Source organism: Pleurodeles waltl, chromosome 5, assembly GCF_031143425.1.
Source record: "Pleurodeles waltl isolate 20211129_DDA chromosome 5, aPleWal1.hap1.20221129, whole genome shotgun sequence".
Classification (NCBI taxonomy): domain Eukaryota; kingdom Metazoa; phylum Chordata; class Amphibia; order Caudata; family Salamandridae; genus Pleurodeles; species Pleurodeles waltl.
Window position 1 is genome coordinate 302315124 of NC_090444.1, and position 25151 is coordinate 302340274.

General features: G+C 43.6%; 1 protein-coding gene across 1 annotated transcript in view; it reads left to right on the forward strand.

Moving 5' to 3' along the window:
• Positions 1 to 25151, forward strand: part of GTF2A1L (general transcription factor IIA subunit 1 like) — a 986845-nt gene that overhangs the window by 105336 nt on the left and 856358 nt on the right. The window lies entirely within an intron of this gene.

Sequence of the window (25151 nt, forward strand, 5' to 3'; positions counted from 1 at the left end):
AATTTAAAGGAAACACATAAAAATGAATGAATGCCAAACTAACGGGGTTACAGGTCTGTGATTTTTCTTCTTCTAATGGATGTTTTCCTTAAAATGATAGCACAAAGATGGAGTGATCCAGTTCCAAAAATGTTATTAATTAGGCATCTGCTATAAAAATAAGTTAATGGTTCTGCTTGTTAAAAATGCCTTTCTTTGTCCAATAATCAAAAATAACTTGTGTGTTAATAATTACAGTTTCATACCTAAATATATTGCCCCTGATTCTGTGAGGTTGTCTCAACATTGTACCAGTTTTGGCATGTAAACACATGAATAAGATCAACATCATCTAATCGACGTACCCATGTCGAGGTCTCCTGAACTATGGGATCAGGGAACGTTTATAGATTGCCACCACATCGTCTTCTCAGCTAGTGGCATCCTGTACTGAATTCCCTGCTCATATTTTGTTCTTTCACTAGGTTGTTTTTCGTGGCCACTGTTAGACCTGACATTCTTAGTGTGGTATTCCCCCAAACTATTTGCCTTTACCTCTACTGAATTTATTTTTGTTGGCTTTAGTACTCTGTGCACTCTGCCACTGCTAACCATTGCTAAAGTTCTTGTGCTTTCTCCCTAAAATACACTCCCAAATTAGCACCTTTAATTTACTTGTAAGCCCTTAGTAAATGTTACTAACACGATTGCCTTCTGCTAACAACCTGGGTCACATTACTATGAATGGCTCTGCAGTTGGGGTTTGTGTATTCTTTCCAGAGAGAGACACAAAAGGAGCTTAAGTGCGGACAGAATGGGCCAGCCTCACAGATTGGATTGAGGGAAAAATTGTACCCATCCATGATTACACGTGAAGAGCTATGCCTCTTGCACACACAAAATAATCTGCCACCAGCCGTGCCCTTGCTATTGTCCCCCTAAACAGTTTGGAGCCTTGATAGGGGAAGAACTTTCCAGAACTAGGTGTAATGGTAGGGCAGGGAATCCCCCCTACATACAGTGGCTAGCTCCAGGTATTAAAATAGGACTTCCTGATCTACTTGTTGGAACACTACTTGACCTGGGCAAGTTACAGAAGATTGTCCTGCTTTTTGAAGGAAGACTGGAGCTGCTCTCTTCATCACGGGCTAACCGGAGTGACTCGTAAGGTCAGTTGGCAAACCTCATGTGTGAGCTATAGGGACACAGCAAGCTCCGGTGGGCTCCTTGCAACTGCCCAGATGACCTGCTGCACTAGACCTGCCTGGTCTTGCAACTGGAACTGCCTGATCTCTGCTGGTAGCCTCAGCCTGTAGTGAGTCCTCATCCTCAGGAGGTGCCCCGCAGGTTCCAAACCATTGGCTGGCTTTAGAGTCCACTCCCTGCCAAAGTGTGGTTGCCATCAAATCAGACACAGCATGACACAACCCGACATGGGGCCTCGCAGCCCCTTGCAGCTTCTGGTCAGCAGCTTCAATGGACGCAGCATGGCGCAGACTGATGCATGGCCTCACATTTCAACCTCAAACGCACAAAAGTATCACTCCCAGCAGGCCAAATTTAGTCCTCTACCTAGCCTGCTGTCCATCACGGTCGGCCTATACTTTTGACTTTGTCCTGTCCTAGTGTGACTAGATCACCGCAGTTGGTTGAGGCTATGTGGTTCTAGGCCTTACTTTCAGTTAAAACTTAAAAATTGAATATCTCTAGTTCTACTGCATTTTTGTTGTTCTGATATCATTATATTTATTAAAATGTACTTTATTCTTCTAAGTTGGTTTGGGAATTTTTTTGAGGTCTACTTTTACTTTATTACCGTGTGTTCTGGGTAAATACATCACACATTGCCTCTAAATTAAGCCTGACAGCTTTGTGCCAAGCTAGCAGAGTGTTAAGCACAGGCTTATTTAGTACATTTTGTGGTTCACCCTGACAAGGATTGTGGTTATTGCCCGAGTGGGGCTTCCTCCCCCCTCAATCGGTTACCCAATGTTTTACAACCACCCTTCTTACTACAGAGCTATATTCCACTGTGCTCTTTTTAGCTTATTTTTTGGGTTGGGGAGACAGCACATGGGAGTTGTATGTGTCTTGCCTGGACAGGTCTCTGCTTTTTACTCTCCTGTTGGTTTCACATAACTATTTTTACATATGACACCTGTTGGACTTGGCTTTTTCTTCGGGCCCTATCTATGGAGTTTTGCCTTCACCTTTCTGTTTTCTGATTCTATTTTTGTTGGCTTATAGGACTCTGTATTTTTACCACTGCTAACCAGTGATAAACTGCTTATGCTCTCTTTCAAATATGGCGGCTTACTGCAATTTGGCACATTTCATTTACTTGTAAGTCCCTAGTAAAGTGGTACTACATGTACCAAAGGCCTGCAAATTAAATGCTATAGGTGGGCCTGCAGCAGTTATAGTGCCACCCACTTAATTGGCCCTTGAAACATGTTTCAGGCCTGCCATTGCAGCCTGTGTATGCAGTTTTAAACTGCCATTTTGACCTGCAAAATAAACCTTTTGCCAGACCTAAACCTTCCTTTTTATTACATATAAGACCCCCTAGAGTAGACCCTATACGTCCAAGAAGGCAGGGTGCATTCTATTCAAAAAGATTGGTTATGTACTTAAATTTCATTTTAATATCTTGGTAGGGTGAAACTCTTAAATTCTTTTTTCACTACTACAAGATCTTCTTCTCCTATAGGATAACATTGAGGTTTATCACTTATTAAATGTGATAAGTTATCCATTTGGGAGCAGATAGGAATCTCAAGTTTGTTGCTTTCATGGTAAAGTCAGATTTAAAGTGTAATTTCTGTTTTATATGGTGCAGAGCTATGGGGACATAGCAATCTGAAGGATCTAGAGAGAGCTGAATTTTTGTTTTATAAAAACTTTATTAAAAATACCTGTAAGCTCCCCTACATTGTCTGTCCAGATGGATTTACACTTACACTCCATCTCTCATATTGCTGCTTTAAGGCCACTGTTGTATTGGATCAGGATCTAGTCTATGGTCTATCTTCAGCCCATTTAGAACATGGCTGAGTGCTTTGTTGAGCACGTATGCATAAAAGAAAATACTGTGGTGCAAATATGTTGAAAATACTTTTACTAAATTTGGGTTGGGTGTCTATTGGTCAGACCCTTTTCATTTCCCAAACAATGCCATGCAGGTTGTAAAGGATGTGTATTGGCTAAACCTACAAGTAGCAACATTAGCAGAGGTGCATTCTTTAAGTATGACAGATAGTTTCACATCAGTTAAATGCCACTATGAATTTGACCATTACATGGATTTGATTTTATCTCCTTTTGCATGTGCACTTTACATTAGACTTAGATTAGGATCTATACCACTACACACTTTCACTTGTAGATGGATCCAACATGAAAGAGACTGACATTTATATCCAATGGGATGTGGAATTGCTGAGTGCACTGCCCATGTTTTATTTCATTGTCCCGCCTATTCCAAACAGAGGGCCTGTTGGATCATACCACTTTGCAGATCCCTGGGTGTTAGGGACCGGCCCTCAGCCCTTAGGATTTGCAAAACAAATCCTCATGGGACTGTGGCATGCGTCTTGGCAAAATCTTTAGAGGCAATCTGGCATATTAGAGCAAAATCTTTGATGGGTAATCTATAATGTATTGTGTCGTAGTTGATTTGAGAGTGGAGTCGCAGCTCAATAGTTTAGCCTTTTATAGATAATTTATGAATGAGAATTATTAAATTGAGAATAAGACATTTGTTTCTCTGTGAGGTCACGTTTTTAATATTTGGTCATAAACTTAAATTTATTCATATTGTATTGTATTTTTATACTTGTATTTGTATTCTTGTGTTTAATGTTACTTATGTTATATAGTATCAATTGGATGTTTGAAATGATTAGCAAGAGGATTTTTCCTCTCTGTTTTTTTTTCTGTTTTTCTTAGTTTTTATATTTATTATAGTGTTTTGTAAATTGTGCTTTTATGGTATTTTCTTTTACCGAAATAAAGCTGAACTTGAAGTGTCATTTCTGAAAATGCTCCTTTTAGAAAGTTGACATTTTCTTGTCCTTACCCTTTGGTGCCTGCTGTCTGTATTCTGGGTCACATGACTAGGTGTGGCTGGCACTTGGCCTTTATGTATTGCTCCCAGACAGTGAGACAGAGGGATTAGGTGTGCCAAGATGGGCCATCAACTGAAAGGATGGGACAGAGATGGGCACAGTCTCATTTGCAACTGAATAGGCTGTGTCCTGCCTTCTTACAAAGGATTTGTCACCACTGCATTGTTCATGCAGCGCGCTTGGAGCTAGGACAGGGCAGAAAGGAAACTTCAAGGACTTCAAAAGCAATTCTGTAGACGTCTCCTACTTTAAAGTGGGCAACCGGTATAAATGTTGGACTCTCAGACCCATCTCTTCAGTGTACCTCTGGAGCTGTGGAAGACCCAGAAGGACTGCTGTGCTGCTCTACAAGAAAGACTGCTACTCTGCTCCCTGAGTGAGAAGGACTGGTCCTTGCATCTTGAACCCAGGACCAACAGAGTAAATCCAAGTGCTTGTTGGCTGGCCTTTTGCTCAGGGACCCAGGAACAGAAAAGGCTCCAACTACCTTGAACCCAGCACTTGGACTCTGCCTCCTGTGAGTCTTGCCCCACAAGTTGTGCCACCCTAGTCCTGGACCCTTGGAAGTTGGCCTGAAGTTGCTCTGTCAGCCCGTCTGTGGTCCTGTAAGCAGAACCAACGCAGTATGATGCATCGCCTCACAGCTGATTTGGAACTGTTCCATGTTACCAGGCCTTAAATCTGCAGCCCACAGTCTTCTTGTAACCCCTGCTGCTCGATGCATCCTTGACACAGACCTTAGTATGGGAAGCATCCTTGACAGCGACACAGGACTCCTCATCGCTGCCCTGCTGCTCCGTCGGACCCACTGCTGCACAGCGCGTCCACGACGCAGGTTCTCGCAATGCTCTGCAAAGTAGGTTTTAAAGTACTTTGTTCAGCAGGCCTAACTTAGTCCTTGTATCCGGCCCACGCTCCATCGCGGTTGGCCTGAACATCTGACTTTGCTTCGGTCCGACGCGACCAGATAAACAGAGTTGTTGCTTTGTGTTTCCATTTTTTAATTTAATATTTCTGGTTTATCTGATTGGATTTTTGTTGTTTTGGTGTTGAATAAATTAAATTCCACTCTTTTTTTTTTTTTTTTTTTTTTTTTTTAGTGGTGTGAAATTTGCCTTGTGTCGTGTTTTCACTTTATTACTGTTTGAAAGACTGCACAAATACTTTACACATTGCTTCTAATTTAAGCCAGACTGCTTTGTGCGAAACTACCAGAGAGTTAAGTACAGGTTAATTTAGGGTTTGCTTGTGTTTCACCCTGCTAGGGATGGTGGTTGCTGCTTGAAAAGGTTTCCCCCCCTCAACCAGTAACCCAATTTTCTACAGCACCGTACCTCTGCTGTCAACACAGAAGCGAAAGATGGAATACTATGCCTTTAAATGCCTGCCTCCGGTTACTTTTCTGATGTGTTCCGCCTTATAATTTGTCAAGTCATAATATTCAGGATGAAGGGCACCAGCTGGAAGCTTTCCACTCCAAATTCTGTGCATAAACTAAACCAGACTTCCCTCATGATTGCCGCCATGTGTCTTATGTTTTTATCCAAAATTCAATTTGCTAACCTTAGAAAACCCTCTTGAATTAATTTTTATACTCATGACGTATATCTGGTTTCTGCTTGAGAAACTCAAAGGTGTGAAACATGCCACAAGTCGGTAAAACACCCAGATGTTTATGATGACTTTGTTGTCAGAAATGATGCTGAACAGACTGTGTTTTTGCCGCAAGAGGGTCCATTATGCTGAATGGATGGCAAAAAAATAGGGCACCATTGGACCAAGCAAAAAAGGTCTGTTTGCAAGGTATACAATATGGCCTTCCTAACAAAGATGTTTGTTTTCAGGAGATAATACAGAGGTAGGTCGGCATGAAATCTTAAGTGATCAGACAATGCCTGCTCACTCATCCCAATATTCTTGAACGGGTCGGGTACTATGGCCAAAAAATATCAGTTAAAATGTATCTAGTGAGAGCCTTCAGTATTCTAAAGTGGCACATGTTTGATATTAATATAATATAAAAGAGGAAAATGCACACTGCACATTAATGAAAAGGCTTGTTTGGACATCGACTTGAAGAGAGCCCTAAGGAGATACAAAGCATTGCACATTACCCTACTCATCACGATGAGTAGGGTAATTGTACTGACAATCATGATTAAGAGTCTGAACCTGTAAAACATGTTTTTTTTATTACTGTCAGTGATGAGATATAGTAAGGTCATCAAAGTGGGTTGGTGGCAATATTAGTGACTCCTAGATAATTGAGTTGTTTGGTTCATTAGTTAGAATGGTTGCCTTTTATGGGCCTAAAAAGCCAAAGGTTCTAAGGGAATTTAAGCCAGATCCTTAGATTGTCTTCAAATATTAGTGCTATATTATTAATTTTATTATATCTATAGCCTTGCCAGGATTTCATATTAGAATAGCATTATCAGCCTACACAAAGATTAGTTTAGATGTTGTGGCTTCATTAACGATTGTTAGAATTCAGCGAAAGTCCCTGATTTGACTAATGAAGATAGGCAGTGTAAGGAGACCTGGAGAAAGGACATACCTGTTGTGTGTCTTTCTACCATCTAAGTACCTCTGTACAGCACGTGAGAGAGCTTTGCTTACTACTATCTGGACAGAGCCCAAGACTTTGGGAAACCATACCAGGTATTTTCCTGTTTGGAACATTCAATTAATTAGAGTCTCTTTATGTGATTGATTTGCTGCGTTTGCTTCTTTCATAATAAAACAGGTAGTAGATTTTTCAGAAGGTTTAGGGCACATTCCACAAAATTATTAACAGCAACAACTCTTCTTGGACCAATCACTTAACCATTACCTACTTATTCGTACAGTTCCTAGAAACAATACAAGACAAAGTTCTGACCAGATGCTTATCTGAAAACAATGTCCTCACTAAGGCCACTTGGTCCCATAGTTGCTTGCATTTTTCATAATCCTTTGGGCGGATATCAAATGATGCAATTTCAGCAGAGGTTTCAGATCTCAGTGGGGACAAGTGCAATTTCAACTTATATTTGCCTTAGTTTTTGTGTCTCCGCTGTGATTTTAGGGGAACCCTTGAGAGGTGGGGAGGCTCATACAAGTGCTGTTAAGAAAAGTATTTGTTCCAGGTGGTGCTAGACCCAGTTGTGAAAAAAAATGCATCACTTAAAGGTGGTATACTTACAGACAAATTGATCAGCAGTCTATGGGGCGCGAAATGGAGTTTGTGTAGTAAAGTACCCTCTTTCTTGGCATGGTTACCACCTTTTTCTGCCTGATGTCCGTGTGCTTGACTGTGTTCACTGGGATCCTGCTAATCAGGACCCCTGTGATTATGTTCTCTCTCCAAAAACTCTTTATTTCATCCACAATTGGCAGACTGGTGGCCCCTTATATTTCCCTAATATATGTTACCTAGGTACCCAGGGCATTGGGGTTCCAGGGGATCCCTATGGGCTGCATCATATATTTTGCCACTTATAGGGAGCCCATGCAAAGGCTTCTGCAGGACTGCCATTGCAGCCTGAGTGAAAAGGTGCTAGCACCCCTTCACTGCCATTTTTCACTACACCAGGTCACTTATAAGTCACCCCTGTGGTAGGCCCTCTAGCCTAGAGGGAGGGGTGCAACATACCTATGTGTGAGGGTTACCTGCACTAGCAGAGGTGCCCCCACAAACTCTAGGCCCATTTTCCCAGACTTTGTGAGTGCGGGGACACCATTTTATGCATGTACTGGACATAGGTCACTACCTATGTCCAGCTACATATTGGTAACTCCGAACATAGGCATGTTTGGTATCAAACATGTTGGAATCATAACCCAAGGCTTTTGCAAGAATTGCTCTCTAGAGGACCCCCAGAATTGTCATTTCAGCCTTCTGAGGGTTTCCAGGCAGCCCAAGCTGCTGCCACCTCCCAGACATGATTCTGCCCTCCTGTTGCTTGAGAAGCTCCAGCCTAGGAAAGCAAAGCAAAGGATTTCCTTTGGCAAAGGGGTATTACACCCTCTGCCTTTGGAAATAGGTGTTACAGGCGAGGGTAGCCTCCCCTAGCCAATGGCACTGTTTGAAGGGCACATTTGGTGCCCTCCTGCATAAACCAGTCTACACCGTTTCAGGGACCCCAGTCCCTGCTGTGGCGCGAAACTGGACAAAGGAGAAGCGAGTGACCACTCCCCTGTCCATCACCACCCCAAGGGTGGTGCTCAGAACTCCTCCAGAGGGGGCCCTGAGTTTTGCCATCTTGGATTCAAGATTGGCAGAGATCTCTGGGAGCATCCGAGTGGCTAGTGCCAGCAGGTGAGGTCAGAGCCCTCCCCTGATAGGTGTTTAACTGCTTGGTGACCAATCCCCCTTCCAGGGCTATTTAGGGTCTCTCCTACGGGTGGTTCCTCATATTCGGATTGCAAGACTCCAGCAGGAATCCTCTGCATCCTCCACTTCACCTCTCACTGACGAAACTGCATCTGGACCCTCGAGGATCTCTAAGCTGCAAAAAGAAGCAAGACGCATTGTCCAACATTGTATCTCTGGCTCCTGCCAACAACTGCAACAGTTTCCCGGTCGTGCATCCTCTGAGGACAGCCGTCTTCAGCCTGCACCAGAAGAGCGCAGGAATCTCCCTTGGGGTGAGGAAGTCACTCCCCTGCTTCAGCAGGCACCAACTGCGATGAGGGCTGGCTGTGTGGATCCACTCTCCTGCAGAGCTGTGTGGATCCTGCATCACGGATGGTGGACTGAAGTGGTCCCAACGTCCTCTGTTCCAGCTGTCCCACGTTGGTGGAGGTAAGACCTGCTCAGGAGGTACTGTGAATGGGAAGCATTCCGTGCCCCTCCTGTGCTAATGTTCAACATTTAGACAGCGGGTCCGCAACTCTGGAACCTAAAGTGTCATTGGAGACGCAAATAACAGCAGTGGTTGGGGAGATGGGGCTCTTGTGAAAGGATCAAAGGAAGTCGGCAGATCGAGATAAGGAAACTGAGGAAACACTGGGAGTTACAGTGCCGAAAGTGATAGATCTGCCTCAGAAAGTCTGTCATGGAGAAACAATTCCGAAAGATGACAATTAGACTTGAAGATGTGGAAAGCTGGTCCTGTCATCATAATATTCACCTGGTATAAGTTCCAGAAAGGGCAGAGGGCCCACCTCTGGAACTCTATACGGAAGGATGGCTGACGAACACGGCCTTGCAGGATAAACTACATTGTTTCTTTTCAGTGGAAAGACACATAAGGTTCCGGCAACCCCACCCCCTCCAGGGACGAATCCGCGCCCAATTATTGTTTGCCTAATGAACTTTAGACAGAGATGTGATCCTTCAGGCAACAAGGAATCATGAACTGTGGACAATTGAAGGTCAGAATGTCAATCTATATCCCAATTACACTAACCTGGTAAGCTTGGAGGAGCATATGTCCCAGTGAAGAGAGACAAGTGCCATTTGGACCTGAATATGCACTCCTCTACCCAGCAAAGCTACGAGTTGTTCACAATGTGAAAACTCACTTTATGAGCACCACACAGGAAGCTTGTTTTTGGCTAGAGGCACCTGGCTTGTGGTCTGAACAGCCAGTAGACTAGGACACTGGAGATGGATGGATGGAGGTAGGTGACGCACAAGCGTAGGTGCGTAAGAGAGAAGAATAAAGCTTCTCTTTCCCAAGCACAAAGAGGCGTAGTTCAAGGTAGTCTTGAAGATTAGACGACACAAAGCTTCCCTGAGCAGCAACAAGGAGCATTATTTGGCCACAGAAGGAGGTGGCAGCAGCTCAGATCACATAGAAACAGAACCTGGGTCGGAGGAGGACATGCTGCTCATCGTAACGCCCATAGTGTCAGAATAACTGGGTTGTGAGGGGCAATAAGGACCATGACCCAGACAGAAGCGCTTCAAGTTCCGGCATTGAACCCCAACGGGCAAAGGGCTTCACCATACATCTACAACACTTTGGAGTTGAGAGTACCTACACAGACAGCCGAAAGGCGGAGACAGCAGTCTGCCCACCAGTGACAATGTCACAACCAGGCTTTTTGGTTCTTAGGTTTTGGTATCATACATACTGTGTGTTTGGGGGGTGGTTTGTTAATGAGTCACAACACAATACAGTAGAGTGGGGGGGTTATTCACAGGGTAGAGTTTTGTAGTTTATCATGCAACTGTACATTGTTAAGAGGGGTCCCTTTCAGTTATGGGGATTATGAGACAAGGAAAGATACATAGCACACTTGATAGGATACAGACTAGACAGTTGTCATTCTTAACATGGAAAGTGAATGGATTGGGAAACCAGACAAAAAGGGGGTTGCTCCACAAAGCCATTCACAGATGTCAGCCAGCCATAATCTATCTGCAGGAGATACACCTGATCGGTACACAACACCATAGAATGGGGAGGGGCAAATATAAGTTGATGGGACATGCACAATATGCATCTGGACCTTGGGGGTATTGATCCTTGCCCGCTGATCACTCCTGCTCCATACGTTTCCCATTGGCTTGGTCCACAGGAGTGTTATTTAGCTATGCTGATATATTAGCTATATTTATGCGCCCCCTGGACTTCAGGGAGTGATGCTTCAAAATGTGGATGATCTCTTGGTGAAAACACCACAAGCCCTAATGATTGTGGGTGGAAATTTTAATTTAGTTTTAGATACTCACCTGGATGGGACCAGTCTGGGGAGGAAGGGGAGTGTGGTGAGGGGGAAACTGGACGGCTTCACAAGGGATCTGGGAATGTGTGACATTTGGAGGGTTCTGCCTGGGAATGAGAGGGGAGTACTCTTTCTGATCTGGCTCCCATGATGTCCATTCCAATGACACCCTCCCTGGATTCTGCAAGGCAGAATATTTGGCGAAAAGGAATTGGTGACCATTCCCCTTTGAGGGCGGTGTTGGATATAGGGACAAGACTGGCTAGGATAAGAGGATAGAAACGTGACACCTACTGAATAAAAAAGAGGTTCAGAGCCTGGACCGGGTCTCTAAGCTCTTTTTTTTTTTTTTTTTTTAAATGGAAAACAGAGACACTGTGCAAAACCATATCACATTATGTGAAGCATATAAGGTTACCTTCCAGATGGCTATTATGGCTGGGAAAGTGGGAGACCATAGAGAGAGACGACAGAGACTGGGCGCATTGGAAGGCGACCTGACCGATTTAGAGAGGGACTATGCAGAGTCACCCACGCCCCAGAAGAAGTTAGCGATGGATCAAAAAAGAGCAGAATGCCAGCCAGTGGCTAATGATGATGTCCGGGTACTATACCTTGAGAAGCAAAAACGAATATACAGAGCTGGCCATAAAGCAGGCAAACTACTGGCTTGGGTCATTACCAGAGGACGGGAAGGCATGTTTCTTAGGGAATTGAGGACGACCTCTGGGGAGATACTGCAGTGTAGTCAGGAAATAGTGAGGAAGTGGCAAAGAAACTTGGGAACTTATACGATTCCCTTTTATTTCCAGAGGGAGATTGGGATGAGACTCGAGTATTAGCTCTTCCGCTCTGGGTAGCAAAGAAACTTGGGAACTTATACGATTCCCTTTTATTTCCAGAGGGAGATTGGGATGAGACTCGAGTATTAGCTCTTCCGCTCTGGGTAGCAAGAGAAAAAGTTAAATATCTCAGTATGTGGATTATCAGAGGATAGGATCTGCACTACAAGGAAAAATTAGCCCTTTGCTGGTAAGGTTTGAACTGTATGTTAAGCATTGGAAATCGTTGCTGCTCTCATTAGTTGGGAAGGTGGTAATGTTTAAGATGTTGGCTCTCCCAGGATTTCTTTTACACCCTTCAGAACTTCTGGTATAAACTCCCAGACTCTTTTTTTTTTTTTTTTTTTTTGTGAGGGCAGACACGCTAATGTGGGACCTTTTGTGGGCAGGTGGCCAGCCCTTGATAGCCTTACAGACTCTTCAGTGGTCAAAGTATGAGGGAGGGATTGCTCTGCCAAACCTTTGAAATTATTATTAAGCGGCGTAGGTATCAGTGGTTAGTCACTGGGCATACATGGACTGGCGGGACCCTGCATTCAGTTTGCATAGATGGTCAGTGGGAGACAAAAGCTACCTTCACCTGTTGTCCAGAAGTAAACCAGGACCAGGCGTGTGTCTAGCCAAAGAGACAGTTGTAAACTTTGGGTGGAAATTGACTAAAGAAATGAGGTAGGGAAATAGGTTGACCCAGAGAACGCCACTTTGGAAAGGGACTAGACTCCGGAAAGTAGCAACTTTCATAAGTGGAACAATATCTGTATTCAGTCCCTTGCGGATGTCTGGGGTGCTAACGGTGTGGTACCTTTTGCTTATCTGCAATCTGAAAATCAGATGTCACAAACACGATAATTGAAATATGCATCTTGCTCTATAAATGAGTTAGTGCTACAGATCTTCATTGTCTTACAGGGTGTGGACAAGAGGGTACATTTTATCACACACTTTGGAGTTGCCCCATTATAATGGAGACTTGGGAGTCAGTGAAGGGGTGCTTGACGAAGCAACCGATATGGCACTGGAACTCAGACCTAGGCTGGCATTATTGGGAGTGTTAGGACAGACCGATCACACCCAGTGTCAAAACAACCTTTTTAATTTAGGCTGCATGGAGGCAAAACAAGATATTGCACAACGATGGGGAGTAGGAACTCTTCCCCAGCATTGGGAATGTGAAAAGGTAATGAACCGGTGCAGACTTGTGGAGAAGGAAATATATTGGGGGAGGGGCTGCAAAAATAAATTTGAGAAGATTTGGGATGGATGGGAAGCTGATATTACTTAGATGGGGTGCCTCGCAGACTACTTTCTTCTGGTTCTCCCTCGTTTTGCAGGGAAGTAGTGGATGATGATCTTCTTGGGTTCCCAACCAGGGAAGAAGGTAATATCGGACATTCAAAAAGGTATACTAAGTAGAGACAAACTGAACTTACTTCAAACATTGTAATAGGGAACCTAGTCAATACTGTATCAAATACATTACATGATACTTCATAATTACTCAAATGAATCCATATCTCTAATTATCATTGACTATAATATGGCATTCACTTCAAATAGATCCCCTAATACTTCATGTCCCAATGAGGTGATTCAGCATATTCACATCAATATACATAACATAACTCATGTTGTCCAATCCTTTAGGCACCTAATTACCTCTTAGAAAGCAATTTAATTGTATTCACATACTTCATACTGAAGCAACATGCAGACTATAAATAGCTTGTTTTGTTAAGTTGATCATAAAATTCATCGATTAGCAAAAGCTTTTCTCTGTATTGCGTAACAAACACTCATTTTTTGACTTAACAATAATCCTGATACTCATTAGAAAAAAGAGAGAGATAATGCTATTTTCTATTCCTGGTGCCATCTAGGCTCCTCAGAAAATGGAAAATAAACAAAAGGCAGAGTATATGAGTTGCAGTTCTCAGGTGTAGAAGGCTCTCTTTATGAAAAATAAAACAAAGGAAATACTTTGCACATAAAAACTTGCACACCCACTATGGTTTAAATATTTAAAGAGATAAAATCTTGACTTGATGAAACGAACTGTACCCAAAAATAGTGCTGCAAATACACCACAGATGGCTATGCAAGTATTGGAAGGGTTCTATTATAGGACTCATCCTTAAGGTCGTGCTACCCAGTGAAGCATTTGGGAGGTGAAAATACCCCAAACAAAGCACCATCTTAACCCATAGAAAAAAATGCAGAGGCTCCTACTGTCCAAAATGAGGACTCTTGACCAAATAGGGTGTAGTCAGAATAGAACTAACCATCATTGAGGATTCTATTATATGGTTGGCAATTAGCTAACAAATAGAAAGGTGTAGTGTACCATTACACCGTTTTACAATGGTTCCAAGTAATTACTCCAACTTAAACTGATAAAGCGCCCCAGTAGTAAAATATACAAGAAGCTCCTGAAAGCACAAAGAGAAATTCTCTTTATACATAAAAAAGCCTACAAATATAAAAAGGAGAACAAACTAAACTGCAAAATCAAAATAAATCAAAATTTGCATAGACTTAGATACACCTTCATCCTAACAAATGAAAAATCACCTATCTGCCGGAAAGACCTCAACAGAGCTAATGAACTACTCAGCATCTATAAAGGTAGTGATTAGAACCATTATATAGCAGGGAGCAGACACTCACATATTTTTCCACTGAGAGTTTGTCATTCATGCCCAAACTGTGGGTTTTTTAAATCAAAAGTCCGAAAGGTCTCTCTGGCCAGTGTCTTCTTTAAAAAAAAATCATATTGTCACCTTCATCACTCTTGATTTTTTATTTTTTTTCCCCCAACAATAACCCATTTCAGGTTGGTCTCCTTACCATCCCTATGGAGTGACTCACTAGGGCAACTGTGTCTGTTTATTTTACTTTGTTTAATAGCACATTTGTGTTCACTGAAACACACACAAAACTATCTGCCATTTCCCCCAATGAAGCCCTTAACACAAGTAAAAATAATGAGCTAACTAATGTTAGAGGAGTGGCAGTTTGTGAAATTATTTAAATCCGCTTCCTATTCTGATTAATAAACCAACTCATTTTTACTGCTACTTCACAGGTATATCAATTACCACATCTGTAGTTTCCTTTAAGGTGGGGTTTGTTAGTTAAAGTATTTTTTGTTTCATCTGTTTTGCCAGTGGAAGGGCCCACACCAATCTCTCTTGAATATTCTTATTTCTCTGGAAAGCAAAAATTAGCTCTGTAAGGTGGTATCTGCATCAGCATTCAGAAAATGCCAGTTAGACAATATGAGATTCTTTAATGTATTATAAATGTTGCTGAATTTAGTTACACATACAATATGGTCTATTTCTTGTTTCTGTGTCTTAGGTGGGAACATATTTTCCAATCATGGAACCTCGCTTTCTTATATGAATAATTGATCAATCTTGTAGGGTACTTCCTATTTTTGCTTCAGTGGATTGGAATGCTTAGTAAAATCAGTCATACTCTACCAGGTTCTGCAAAGCCTTAGAAATTGACTGAATGATAGAACTTCACGTTGACTTTTAGGGTGGAAACTAACAAAATGAAGCAAATTATTCCGGGCATTAGGCTTTGTGAAGAGTTCAACTTGCAGGTGATTGTCAGCTGTGAAGATCCAGATACCTAAAAACTCTATCCTGGTTCTGCTTTTGTGAGCTGTAAATTTCAAATTCTTGGCGACCAAGTTAAGCCATTGTAAAACAAATTCTTCTAGGATCTCTTCTTCATCTCTTCCAATGAAAAATATGTAATCTATTTTTGTGACCAATGAAGAACATTCTCATGAAAAGGAGACACTGTGTTGTAAATGTGCTGTCTTTTACGGTGTTTAGCCCACCTACACAGCACTGGTAAACTCCTGAAAACATACGAGGTTCTAAGTTTTCAGCATGGTTTCCGGACTTTATCTTATTATTTTCCACGCAGCGCGATTGCGTTGGGGTTTACATATCGCGATTGCGCTCAGTTTTTCTGTTTTCAATTTCAGCGTGATAACGCCTCATTATAGATCGCTCTGCATTTTTTTTCTTTTAATTTGTGTGGCAAAAAAACTCAGTTTAGGAGTTTACAACGCTAATAGTTCTAATTCGAGCAAATGCAAGACCCGTTGCATTGCAAATGCTTGTTTATAGATGCATCCATTATAGAAGAAATAGTTGTTCACCAAAACCATTTCAGTGCACCTTGTAATGAACTCGAGGTAATAAACGGTCATGATTAGTCAATCCTAAAGAGGCTACCTCTATAGCTTCTTTCTGACGAGTACTTGTATAGAGTGACTCATACCACGTGGTTCAGGACGCATACTCCAGCAAAGGCATGTTACACTGCTCCAAGCAAAATCTCTAGAGTGCTATGAACTTCAAGACCTACAAGAAATAGTCCTCCTCTCGTTAAAGACCAATAGCACCTCTGCCTTTCCTGCGTGGAATCAAGCCTCTGCCTTGCTTCCTGTAAGTGTTAACTGTGCATGCCATGACCCACTTTTATGTCACTCTCCGGTGGACTCGCCAATAATTTACTGTAGCTGCCTGTGAGTCATCTTTTTCACTACAAGATTATACTGAGAAAAACCTTCCTCCTTGGGTCAGGCTTTTAGGTCTTAGTACGTTTAATAGGTTTTCATTTTCTGACCAAAGATTTCTGTTTGCTATATAAAAATAAGAATTTATCAGCAAGAGTATTATATGGTTTGCACAAATCAAGTTGGACTTTATATCTGGTCAACATAAAAGTCAGCGTATACCATTACGAATATTGACACTGTTCCTAGCTATCTCTAAGTCCCATCTGAATCCTTTAACACACCACAGAACCAGATGGTATTTTCAGCTTCAAAAATGACTACTCTGGTTCCCAAGGAAATCATGAAACTGAGCTACCCTTTTGTTGTCACTCTGCATACCCAAAATGAGACGCAAGAAAGATGCAGTAATGTCTTTTAGAACATTTATTGCAATACTCTTAATCTTGCATAAAAAAACACAAGGTGCTATTATTAAGAAAACTAGACAAAGCATGGTAACCCATGGTGAGAAACATAAACAGTTCAACCATTGTAATGTTGGTACACTCCTATCAGTTACTACTTACACTATCAAGAGCATAGTAGAAGTACTCTTTGCCAGATCAATTAGGATAGCCCAACTCGCCATCCTTGGTAAGATGTAGCAGGAAGGTGAGGCTGTGAAGGAGGGGGCTCATTGAGTTTCAGCCTGTTTGCAATGCCTTTTTCAACAGGGTGAACTTCCAGAGATGGTCGGGAGTTGCGCTGTCCTGGCATCCTTCTGTATGTGAGTTTTTGACTGTCAGGAGGGGTGGTGGGGCAGGCGCTGCCAAGAACCCCACATTGTGCTTTGCTCCACATGTCTGACGACATAGATGGGGACAAATCTATTCAGCCGCTGCTGTGGCGGGCCTGGTCATAGCCAGATGTGACATTGCCAAAGCTTGGAAAGAGTCTGTTGCCCCGTCATTGGAGCAGTGGAAGAGGGGACTGGGCCATTGTCTGGGATTGGAACATCATATTTACATAGTGCCAGGCTGCCCTCAGAAGTATTATAAAATCTGCGAGAAATGGGCAACTTATTGTGGGATACATCTAGAGATATATCCCAGTCAGGGGGAGCCGATTGAGGCCAAAATCAGAGCTTTCATTACATGATTATTCCTCATGGGAAAAAGGGATGGGTGGGTTGGGAGGTGTGGACTGTGTGGGACAATTTACAGTGTGGATTAAAGGTGCTGTGGTGTTACCAGTGAATGCTTTGTTACATTTGTTTTTGGTTAGGTCAACCATAATGGCAAGTAAGTATATTGTTACTGGTGGTCACAGTCAAGACCTTTCGAATTATGTACTCCAAATGTTTATAAATCTGCATGTCATTACTTCTGATGGCGGCTGTCATAAAAAATAAAAAAAAAGAGATGTACTAGAAAGATAGGATGCGGGTCTGGTGAAGTCCAGGATGTTGCCCTGGGCAGGTTAGAGGTCACAATCAGCATCAGAGTCAGCCAAGCTTCATCTCAGGCATGGTGTGCCGCTTTCAGGATAATCCTAGTGGAAGGGCTCCTCTGCAGAACACGGTGCAGAGGCAGTTTTTATAAAACAAGCACAGTTCGTGTCGCACCGTCTCAGAAGTGCAGGTTTATATGTCTACAAGTGAGGAGCTGTCTCCACAGACAATCAGAATACTTAAGGCATTGCTTTCTGTGTGCTTATCCTTGGATGGGGAGTGTACATAATGGATGGCGTCAACGCTTTCAAGAAACAAGCTGCATGTACAGTGATTTCTCAGTACATTATTGCACCAGTGAAAAGTCATGTAAAATGTTAGAATCCAAAAAGAAATGGCAAGTTAAAATGTCTTTTGTAAAATGGAGGCACTAATCTGGCTCTATCGTGCTTTACCACAAGGAGACTCTGACGAGTGTGAAAACTGTCTTGTGTGCTAGGCGTAAGGATTTTAACTTAATTCTCCGATCCACCGAAAGCAATGGTGCCTTTGCCAGGCCTACCATGACCGATTCAAGTTTCCTGATGTTAAAGCTCAATCTAATTGTAGCATTTTGCACTTATTGCAGTTTCTTTCTAGAATTAACTGTAAGGCCAGGGTAAAGTACATTTGCAATTGTTCAGCCTAGCTAAAATGAAGGATTTTACAAAAAAAGTGATATAATCCCTGTTAGAACACTCAAATAAAAGTAACAAGATGAGGTTACCTGTTTGATTTCATCCCTCATAGTTATTCCAGTGTCTGTCTTAACACCTACATTCTTTACAATATGAACTGGGGTATGTGACTGCCCTAACGATGCTGGCAAAAAAAGATCAGTATTATAAAGTGGCTTGATGTTATGGTAACAGAACGATATCCATGTTTGAAGTGTCAACATGCAATCATGTAAGACAGCTACACTCAGACCCAGAATCACATTGACTGTGAACAGTGTTTGTACGTCAGATGCATAGAAAAGCATTATTAGCGATGCCAGTGGTACTATGTAAAAAATAAATACGAATTGATACATCACTGACCTCTCTGGGAATCCCCATACAATTGGCTTCTACTTTAAAACAGTGTCCCAAGTTCAACATGGGTAGACCTCTCTGAAACAGAAGTTTTTTTTTTCCATTCTGAGCTTTGTCTTTGATGACAAAATTGTTAAATCTTTGTGCTAAATTGTGATGGACAGTAGTATCAGAAGCTGCCGAAACATTCAGCAATATGAGCATGGTGGATTTATCACAATCAGTGAGACACCATTGATCATCAATCACTGTTGTAACTCCAGATTCAGTACAGTAGGAGGTTGCCTCTCCATATAGTGAACGAAAATGATGTGCATTATGCAGAGAATCCGGGCAACCCTACTTTGGTATGGAAACCCAGTAATCTATTTTTGTGGTAGTGTGTGCGAGCATTTAGACTTACCTATGAGTCGGGCTAAGCATTTGTTGTACTCACAGTATCAATAAATGAATACACAGACTCAAAAGAATAACTTAAGTCTGATTTACAAAAATAACATCGATTTTTATATAATTAAGACCAAGGGCTTTGTTACAAGGTAAGCAGTTTTTAAATTAAAAATAGTTTTCAGCTTCAAAAATCGACACAATGCAGTTTTCAGAACCTTCAATTATATCCTATGGGAGGAAAACAAGAATGCAGTTTTGCAGGTAAGTACACAAATTAAAAATCCAGTCCTTGAGGTCAATACCAGGTATGGTTCAAATGAGCACCAAGAGTGCACCCATAGCAGCACAGGACGGCTGGGTGCAGTGGTCGAATTCTGAGTCAGATGCCCAATGTAAGCCAATGGAGACCGATGATGCACTGTTCACAGGTGAGTAAAAGCGACATCAGTGGTTGGGCTCTGGGTGTCGTGGCAAGCACCAGGGGGCCACAAAGCAGCACCAAACTTAAACCCTTAGCGGCACAGGGGCGACCGGGTGCAGAGTGGCAACACAGCATTGGGCATCCAATGTTAACCATTGGAGACCGGTGATAAACGAAGATGCACTGCTCGCAGGTATTAGAGCAGGGTCTGGGGTTGATCTCCTGGAGTTGATGTAAGTTCAAAGGGGGTGAGGGGGACAAGGCAGCACCAAACATGCAGTCTCAGTGGCACAAGGGCGGCCAGGTGCAGAGTGTCAACACAGCGTTGTACACCCAATGTTATCCAGTGGATGAGATCGGTTTCAGAAACAGACAGCAGGTTCTGTCCAGGAGGCCAGGTGAAGACAACCCACAGCTGCCCAGGTAAGTAGGGATGCACGGGGGTCGTAGGGACACAGACGGTCAAGCTACCCAAGGCCGAGGGTGTCCTTTGGCATTGGACACAGCTTACTGGGCTGTTCACAGTCAGGGAAAGTCTTCGGATTGAGCCTGCTGATGTCGCTGTGGAGTCCGGCAGAAGTCATCCGATGGTGGATGCTTGCTCAGAAGCGCTGGGAAATCTTCACAGGACTGGTGGGTCACTTGGACTTGGTCTGTAAGCATCGAGTGCAGAGGTGGTTCCAGAGGTGGTTTCGTGGTTCGTAGTCTGGCTTACTACTTCTTCCTTGAAGTTCATTTCTTTTGGACAGGTCTGCTGTCTACGCAAGATCTTGGTCTTTATCAAAGGGAGGCAGTCCTTTGAAGGCTTTCGAGGTCGCTGGGCTGCAGGACAAGTCGTCTTCTGATGCAGGTTCTTCATGGGCTGCAGACAGGCCGGTAGGGCTGGTGCCAAGTTAGCTGGTGTCTTCAGTCTTCTCTGCTGGTGTGACTCCGTAGTGTCTGATTCTTCTTAGGTTGTCAGGAATCTAAAGTTCTCGTCAGGTGATGCCACCTAAATACTGTATTTAGAGGGTGTTAGGGAGAGCACCTGGTAGTAGCCAATGGTCTACCTACCTTAGGGTGTCTACACCCACTATGTGACCACCACCTTTGGGAGGGGGACACAGCCCTGACCCTAATTGGCTATTTTCCTTCCATTCAAGATGGCGGGAAATGGAGGAGTCACCTCGCCTGCCACACCTAAGGGGTGGTGCTGGCTGAGGGTAGCCACTCCTATTCTTTCTAATTTTCCCGTCTGTTTTCCCGCCTAAAGTGGGGGCTGAACTGAAGGGTTGCCTTCTTCTGGTAGCAGCAGAGGGTAGGGGTTGCATTTCAAAGGCGGTATAGCCCTGGAAGCTTCCCGCCTGAGCAGGGTGTCTGCCTGGGGAGGGGGTGTGCCACCTCCACTCACGAAACACTTTGTCTTCTGGCCCCAGGGAGCATAGGCTCTCACCCTAGGGGTGCACAATCATGTCTGGTGGTGGCAACCTGGCTATGATTAGTCAGCAACCATGCCAGGGCTGTTAGGTTTTCAAGGAGTATCTCTAAGGTACCCTCTGGGTAAATTTTATGATAAATCCAACACTGGCACCAGTGAGGATTTATTATGCAGAGTTGTTTGATACCAAAAAAACAGGATTCAGAGAAACCATCATGTAGCTGGGGAACTAGTAGTGGCCAGTGTCCAGCACCTGTACCTAGTATGGCTTTGCTGTACACTTACTGTGTCTAAGAATTGACAAAGACACAGTAGGGGTATATGTGCTTGTGCAGATATTTCCTCACATGTAAAATAGTGCACCCTGCCTTAGGGGGTAAGGCCTGCTAGAGGGGTGACTTACCTATATTACACGCATTGTTAGGGGACATGGCACCGGGGCTGCGTGCTATGTTGTGTTTGCAATTTTGGGGACACCTTGTCATGCAGCCTGCCATGGTAGTCTGCATATGGCTGGTGTGGGGCCTCCCTGAGTGGCACAGTTGATGCTGCAGCTGGGGTGGGAGGAGGGAGAGGGCGTTGGTGGGGTGGGTTGTCCTCTTCCTCACCCTTGCCCTAGGTACCAGGGGGACCACTTACTCGGGACTTACAAGGGTGGCTGAAGTTGCCAATCACAGTGCAGTTTTGGGGAAAGACATCAGGCTCTGGCAATGTGTTTAGCAGGGGCCCAGGGCACTTAGTTTGAAACCACATCCTGTTCCAGGCAAAAAGTGTGTGTGGGGGGGAAGGGCGGTCTAACCATGTTTTAAAAAAAAAAAAAAAAAAAAAAAAAAAAAATTCTCAAAAGTACTACATGCAGGTCTAACACCAGCCTGTAAGTTTTTTATTCAGGAGACCAGGAGAGTTGGTTGATTGCTGCACATTCCAGTAGTTTTGCTACATTCGGATTCTGGGTAGTGTTCTCAAATTTTTCAAGTACTTCATATTACATGTGGCCTTTTTGAAGTGATTTCTTAATATAACCTTCACTGTTAAATGAGAATGAAAAATGTCCAAGCTAACGTAACTGAAAGTTTCAATTCTATTAAGGACTCAGAGTTGAGAATTAGGCTGTTCTTTTTATGCTTTATTTTAACAGCAGCCCTTCAAAACAAACATTTGCAACGTTACAACTGCTTTTCAACAAAAAACTCCACTTCCTATGAAGCCCTGGGAAATTGCGTACAACATAATGTCTAATCCTATGGTTGCGTCGCCTTTCAAAGCCTCTCTGTGATGCTCTCTCTCCCTCTTTGTTCCTGCGAAGGAGCTGTCCCAAATTACTCTCATTCTTGTTTAGAAGATTCAAACCTGCCTTGCCTTGGAAGAAATAATCCCGTAAAGATCATGCCATCCTATGTACTGTGCCACAAGCATGAGCAGAAGTATAACAACATTAAAGAGGCTAGACACTTCACATATCTATATAAGGTGACAATAATCTAAACTGATTAACCATATTACTTACGAGTAAAAAAGGGGTTGTTCAGCCGGAATTATAACACCTGTATCTGGAGGGGCATTATCTTGACTGGGTGGACTAATCCTCGCCTCGGAGTCCTTAATAAAATTGAAACTTTCCGTTACATTAGCTAGGACATTTTTCATTCTGTGTCGGGACTGGAGGTGAGGATTAGGCTGGTTCAAAGCTTCCCCACCAGAAGGGAGGCCAGATGGGGGACCAGTTTGAAATAGAAATTCTTAAATGTAGAATCAGAAGACCAGTCCGCTGCTTTGAGAATATCCTGTAACCGGGCTCCCACTGAGAAAGCTTTTGAAGCTTTGGGTCCCCTTTTGGAATGAGCTGCAAAGGACGTTATATAAATGCCCGTCTCCTGCATGGCCCATCTGACCCACCTTGCAATGATTGAAGACGACACCCCTATATGAGGTTTAATGAGGGAACCCTTGAGGGCGAAAGTCCTCTGTTATGAGTTTGTAGGCTTTCAGAGCCTTCATCACACAGAGTTTAAAAGAGTCAGGAAAATAGGGATAGCATATCACCTTGGAATTGTTTTTTGTTCTGAGAAATATAGAACGTTACACCCTCAGGGGTAAATACTCTACCTGTTAGTTCCATACCACGAGCTCCGATACCCTACAGCAAGATATGAGACATAGCAAAGTAGCCAATTTAGCTGAAAGCTGCTTGCAGGATAAATACTTATTAGATGGTTAAGAGTTGAACAGATGAAGGACTTCATTAACGTCCCATATGGAGGAATACCTACGACGTGGCGGATTAGATAGCCTAAGTCCCCTCAGCAGTTTAAACTAAAGGATGTTCCCCTTCAGGGCGACATCAACCATGGAATGACCTGCTGAGATAGCCGACTGGAAGTTGTTGACTGTTCTGTACGCTAGACTCTTGGAGACTAAAGAGGCCAGAAATGTTAGGATATGTACAATGTCTGCCCCCATGTGATCCAATTGCCTTGAACGACACCAACCCAGCCATCTAACCCAGGAAGAGTGGTATCGTCTGGTGGTGTTGTCTGGCCAGGATTTTGCAAGTAGCCTCTCACAAAATCCCTGGGACCGTCTGTCTCTGTAATCCCCCAAGCCATAATATTGAGAGACCCTTGTAGGAAGTGGTGTTGGTTCCCCGATGGATCTTGGAGAAGATCGAGAAAGAGGGGTAGACGGGTTGGAAAATCACAAAAAACCAAGAAACTGGAAATCACATTGGTGTGATCACCACTAGATCTGCCCTTTGTCATCGTATTTGATCCAAAAGTCCCATAATCATGATGAATGGGGGAAAGGGTCCAGACCCCAGCTGTAGTACCTGTCCAACTGATGTTCTAAGAAGGAGGCTAATATATCCTCTGTGAAGGGACCGCATATGTCCTGAATCTCTTGAAACACCTGAGGATGTTGCCACCAAAGGCTAGTGTCCTGCCAGTGACGAGAGTGCCAGTTTTTTTCCCTGGGAGATGTTCTGCTGTGACCGAGATGTGAGGGTCCAGGCAGTAGGTCCAAAAGTCCTTGGCTAGAGTTTGTACCTCTTCCCACCCTAAATGGTTGATGTAGTGAACCTCCGTGTGAGTAATCCACCAGCAAAGTTCCTCTTTGGCTTCTCCTTTGAGAGAGGAACGAACTGTGAATAAGTGAAACCCCGGAAGAGATAAGATACCTTTAGGCATTGCAGTGCCTGGTAGTAGAGGAGCCTGGGAAATATGGCATGGATGGAGGATGACAGGAGGCCCACCACACAGGCTATCAGTCTTAAGGAGCACAAGGGTTTGGCCAGTGTTCTGCGGAGTTTGTGTTTGATCCATGTCAACTTTCTGTATGGGAGGCTTAGGGTGGCCTCCACCGAGTCCACCAGAAAACATAGGAAGTAGATTTTTTGGGGATGGGATAAGAGAGGACTTCTCCCCGTTGATTATCAGGCCCAAGGATTCCATCAAAGAAATCGCCCTTTGGATGTGTCCCAAAAGCCTTGAGGGGCACTGATCCACAAACAGGAGATCATCCAGGTATACCAAGAGACTAATTCCCATTACCCGAAGGTGCTCCATCACTGGTTTCAGAACCTTGGTGAAGCACCAGGGGGCGGATGATAGACAGAAAGGGAGAGAAGTGAACTGGAAGGTCTGGGAGCGCCATTGGAATTGGAGAAAAAGCCTGTAGGGTGGGAGAATAGGGATTTTGAGTTAGGCATCCTTTATGTCCAGATGTACCATTCAGTCCCTTCTCTGCAACAGATCGCGAAGAAGGTGAATGCCCTCCATCATGAAATGGCAGAAGATGAGCCATTCATTGAATTATTTCAGGTTGAAAATGGGGCGCTGACCCCATCAGGTTTCTCTACCAAGAATAAATTGCTGAGGAAACCCTGGGGATGAAGGGGGGGGGGCAGCATGATTGCTCTCTTGTCTAGCAGGGCCGCCACCTCTGCATCCACCAGCATCTTCTGGGTCTGGGAGAAATTAATGGTATGGGATCTGTCTGGCTGAATCGAGGAGCCATAGAATTCTATATAGAAACCACTGACTATCTACAGTACCCAGGCATCTGAAGTCAGGCGTCAACAATTGTGAGAGAAGGGAGCCAGTCTGCCCCCAAGGCAGATACTAACATGAGAGAGGACACTTACCTTGGGAAGACCCATAGGGGATGTTGATCCTGTGGTTCCCACGTGGGCCATGTTGACGGAGTTGATGTCTGGTGGGGTAGAAATTGGAGAACCACGGAGAGTCCTACGACTGACTCCCACGACTGAAGGAGT